The sequence below is a fragment of the Sinocyclocheilus rhinocerous genome, unplaced genomic scaffold, assembly GCF_001515625.1.
Source record: "Sinocyclocheilus rhinocerous isolate Xijiao unplaced genomic scaffold, SAMN03320098_v1.1 scaffold982, whole genome shotgun sequence".
NCBI lineage: Eukaryota > Metazoa > Chordata > Actinopteri > Cypriniformes > Cyprinidae > Sinocyclocheilus > Sinocyclocheilus rhinocerous.
Window position 1 is genome coordinate 56841 of NW_015640441.1, and position 5746 is coordinate 62586.

The following is a 5746-nucleotide window of genomic DNA, read 5'->3' on the forward strand; positions in this document are numbered from 1 at the left end:
GTTCAGTTACCTATAAGGGGGTCATTATAAAAGGGGTGTGGCCAGATATACCTAAAAGCCTATAAAACCTAAACAAAAACTCAAAACTCTATGAAACTTAATGAAAACATGTGTCAGGTGACTCTTAACAAGTATGCAAAGTTTCATGGAGATTGGACCATAAGTGGCGCTATAACAGTTAAAAAGGCCTCAAAAACACAATGTTTGTATAGTGAATGACCTCAAGTTATAGAACGTTCATATATTCACACATCCACTAGATCTTCATATCATATGATAGATCTCCTCATTCTAAACAACTTTGTCTCTGGGACTAATGCTGTCAATAAAGTCGTTCACTAAATATTCTCAATTACGTTAAAAACCTACTTTTGTGAACTAGTCCTAGGTTTTTCGCTCAATCTCGATCAAACCACTGCAGTAATATTCTCTGGACTCTCTAGATCAATAATTATCAAAAAAAAAAATTAATTTTGTTCTTTGGTTAGCGATAAAGGGGTCATTATAAAGGGGCGTGGTCAAATATACCCAAAAGCCTATAAAACCTAAACGAAAACTCAAAACTTTACGAAACTTGGTAAAAACATGTGACTGCTGACTCTTAAGAAGCATGCAAAGTTTCAGGGTGATCGGACCATAGGTGGCGCTATAACAGTCATAACTGTTAAAAATCATCATATTTCTTTGGTAAATTACCTGCATTTGCCCAAAATGCTATTTTTAATCATTGATTTAGGTGATTACAGCCATGTTAACACAAAATCTTTTTCCTTATGTGCTTAAATGCCTTAACTGCTTGAACCCCGGAAATCGCTGCTTGCAGCTATATTTATTATTATTTCTGTTGTTTCTACTGTTCATTTCTGTTCATGGTACTGTGTACCGTGCTGCTGAGTGGTTTGTGATTGTAGCTCCGTGTAGCTTTGCTTTTCTGTTGAATCTTCGGTGATTTTCTTCGGTAAATCTTACTATCACTCTCTGTTGTTTAAAGTGATAAAATATAACTTAATTCCCACCATATTTCTGATATTATCTATCAAACTAATCGGATTAATTTCATCGTTCAGTTTGATTTTAAAACAGCGAGTGCAGCACGCATGCAGCGCATTCGTTAGCCGGTTAGCTTGTCATTCGTGTTTCCATTCGCTTCTATTGCTGTTTTCTTTTTTTCTCTCGCTCCGTTTCTTTTCTCTCTCACTCCGTTTTTGCACGAGTTCATCAAACAACAGTGGTAAGTCAGATTCATTCATCAATCACGGTGAGTAATGGCTTCTTCTCCTGCTATTGTTGTTTGCACCGCTTGCCACATGTATAGTTTAGCTCTCTCTGTCGGCGACCAGAATTGCTGATTATGAAAATTGTTTGTAGCACTATATTGAGGTGTATTTCTGTCTTCACAGATGCCTTTTCAAGATAAATCCGGACAGGGGGACCAAGGTGAAGAAGAAAAAATCTAAAAAACAGCAGTCTGTTAATCCCAAGGTTCTTTCATTGATTACAAACATTGCAAACTTTGAATGGAGAGAGTAGAAAAGAAAGTATCTTGCATTGCCAGCATCTTCTCTTTCATACACAGTTTAAGTGTGTTTGTTCAGCAAATGAAAAACAGATGTAATATGGATAAACAAATGATAAAGCTTGGCTTATTGAATATCAGGTCCCTTTCTACTAAAGCACTTTTTGTAAATGATATGATCACTGATCATAACCTAAATGTTTGACAGAAACCTGGCTAAAACCTGATGATTACATTATTTCAAATGAGTCTACCCCCCAATATTACTGTTATAAACATGAGCCACGTCCAAAAGGTAAAGGGGGAGGTGTTGCTACAATTTATAACAATATTTTCAGTATTTCTCAGAGGGCGGGTTTCAAGTTTAACTCGATTGAAATAATGGTGCTTCATATAACATTATCCAGAGAAACAAGTGTTAATGATAAATCCCCTGTGATGTTTGTACTGGTTACTGTATACTGGCCTGTATACAGTAGCCAGTACAAACATCACAGGGGATTTATAGGGCACCATACAGACTTTATTAAAGAATTTGCTGATTTTATATCAGAGTTAGTGCTGGCTGCAGATTATATTCACATTTATATGGGAACATATATGAGCAATATATACTCAATAAAGGATCAAACATTATGAATATTAGATTTATCTTTGTACTCATATCTAAATATATTTGTATGTATCAATATATAGCCATATATTTGTCAATGCATATATTGCTGTATATTGAAAAATATAAGCACTAGTTTCAAATATAAGAAGTCAAAGATCCTCTTCTGACTATTATTAATTCGTCATTGTCATTAGGATATGTCCCCAAAACCTTCAAACTGGCTGATATTATGCCTGTCATCAAAAAAACACAACTTGACACCAAAGAACTAGCTAATTACAGACCGATCTCGAATTTCCCTTTTCTGTCCAAGATACTAGAAAAGGTAGTATCCTCACAATTATATTCCTTCTTAGAGAAAAATGGTATCTGTAAGGATTTCCAGTCAGGATTTAGACCGTATCATAGTACTGAGATCGTAGCAGTGAATGAAGAGGTATGATATTTATCACAAGTGCAGTATGGAGTACCTCAAGGCTCAGTACTAGGGCCGTTACTTTTCACGCTTTACATGTTACCCTTGGGAGATATCATCAGGAAACAAGGTGTTAGCTTTTACTGTTATGCTGATGATACTCAGATACTCACTTCGCGGCCCGGCGAAACATACCAATTGGAAAAACTAACGGAATGCATAATCGATATTAAAAACTGGATGACGAGTAATTTCTCACTGCTAAATTCTGAAAAAACAGAGGTGTTAATTATAGGACCTAAAAACTCTGCATGTAATAACCTAGAACACTGTCTAAGACCTAGGTGTGCTATTTGATAGCAGTCTTTCCTTTGAAAGCCACGTTTCTAGCGTTTGTAAATCTGCATTTTTCCATCTCAAAAATATATCGAAACTACGACCTATGCTCTCAATGTCAAATGCAGAAATGTTAATTTATGTGTTCATGACCTCAAGGTTAGATTATTGTAACGCTTTATTGGGTGGTTGTTCTGCACGCTTAATAAACAAACTCCAGCTGGTCCAAAATGCAGCAGCTAGAGTTCTTACTAGAACCAGGAAGTATGACCATATTAGCCCAGTTCAGCACTGCACTGGCTCCCTATTAAACATCGTATAGTTATATTTTAAAATCTTGCTTATTACTTATAAAGCCGTGAATGGTTTAGCACCTCAGTATTTGAACGAGCTCTTATTGCATTATAGTCCTCCACGTCCACTGCGTTCTCAAAACTCTGGCAATTTGATAATATAGATTAGAATATCAAAATCAACTGCGGGCGGCAGATCCTTCTCCTATTTAGCGCCCAAACTCTGGAATAACCTACCTAAAGCCTGGCCTGTAGACGACCTCTACAGCCCTGAATGTCAGCGGAGATCAAGACAACTAGATGAGCCCCAGAGACAGATCCCCAGTGAGGACCTTGTCTCCTAGACGGCCACCGATGATTTCTGTCAGTGATTTCTCTGGGTTCTGTATATAAAGTAGAATGTCATCTGCATAATGATATTTTATGGTTGGTATTGTCACATCTATAGCCTACAATATTGTCATTTTGTCTGATGGCCGCTGCTAAGGGTTCTATAAATAGTGCAAAGAGTAGTGGAGATAGAGGACATCCTTGTTTAGTCCCTCTTTGTAATAGAAATGGTGGTGATATAATGTCGTTTGTAATAACTGATGCTGACGGTGTGTTGTATAATAACTTAATCCAGTGTATGAAAGAATTCCCAAATTTTTCCAATGTTGCATAAAGAAAGTGCCATCTGGGGATGCCACCGGAAGTGGTGCTGCGACCTGCCACTGCCAGGATTTGCGCTTGTTCTCTCTCCATTTTTTTCAACATTTATTTGTATGTTTAAAAAAATATGTAAAACATTAATCTTATAAAATTATTTATGCATTTGAAATTTTGCAGTGTAAATGCATTTATGGCACCTCAATACAGCAACTCATTTTAAGTTAACTATTTCTTTCTCTTTCCAGTCACAGAGCACTTTATTTTGAGAGTTGTTTAAGTGAGAATAAATATGTAACTTAGTCCAGATTGGGGGAATTGTTTAATAATTTCTTTTATTATGTAAATAAGTTTTGCATTGAAATTTGCATAGATTTTTGTTTGTATATGCTGTCAATTTTATTTCTTAGAAAGAAAATCGGAATCGGCAAAAGTCGGTATCGGCAGGTCACAATTCCAAAAAATAGGAAATCGGAATCGGCCAAGAAAATTGCAATCGGTGCATCTCTAGTCATCATACCAGTGTTTTATTTTCCGAGTTGTGTATTCCGAGTTGTGTTGTGGTAAAAATAGCAACAGGTAGCACCCGTAGCTCACTGAGTGCAACCATTTTACGTCATCAAAATAATCCCAACAAACACAACGTTCCCGTAACGTTCCCAATTTGGTTATTTTTTTGGGAACCAAATAACATTCTAGGAATGTTCCCTGTAGGTTCTTTTTTAATAACCTAAAGAGAACATTCCCAGAACATTCCCTGCAGGTTATTTTTAGGTTTAATTTTATAACCTAGAGAGAACGTTCCCAGAACGTTCCCTGCAGGTTATTTTTAGTTGTCATAACCATGTAAACTAATTAAAACTTATCATGTTTTCCTAACCTAAAGGGAACGTTCTATTTATATTAAAGAGGTCATCGGATGCCCATTTTGCACAAGTTGATATGATTCTTTAGGGTCTTAATTAAAAGTCTATAACATACTTTGGTTAAAATGTCTCAATGGTAGTGTAAAAAACACCTTTTTAAACCTGTCAAAATCAGCTCTGTTTTTATCAAGCCATTATAGTTCATGTTGCTTTAAATGTTAATGAGCTCTGCTGGCCCCGCCCATCTATCTATCTATCTATCTTCAGAGCAACACTCTAGCAACTATCCAAACCAACCTAGCAACCACCCAGGGTACCCTAGCAACCGCATAGTAACACCTTAGCAACCACCTGGGTACCCCTAGCAACCGCATAGCAACACCTTAGCAACCACCCGGGTACTCTAGCAACCGTACAGCAACACCTTAGCAACCGCCCGGGTACCCTAGCAACCGCATAGTAACACCTTAGCAACCACCCAGGGTACCCTAGCAACCGCATAGCAACACCTTAGCAACCGCCCGGGTACCCTAGCAACCGCATAGTAACACCTTACCAACCACCCCGCGCACCCTATATATATTTATCTATCTATCTGTCTGACTATCTATCTGACTATTTGTTTCTATCTATCTATCTATCCATCCATCCATCCATCCATCCATCTATCTATCATAGCAACACTCTAGCAACTCTCCAAGCCAACCTAGCAACCGCCCTGGGTACCCTAGCAACCCTAGCAACCGACCCTATCAACCAGCCCAAGTACCTTAGCAAGCGCATAGCAACACCTTAGCAACCGCCCCAACCGCCCCGCAACCGCATAGCAACACCCTAGCAACCACCCAAATAACTTAGCAACCGCATAGCAACAGCTAAGCAACCGCCCCGGGTACCCTAGCAAGCGCATAGCAACAACCTAGCAACTGCCCTAGGTACCCTAGCAACCATATAGCAACACCCTAGCAACTAACCAGGGTACCCTAGCATCCGCATATCAACACCTTAGCAACCACACCGGGTACCCTAGCAACCGCATAGCAACAACCTAGCAAC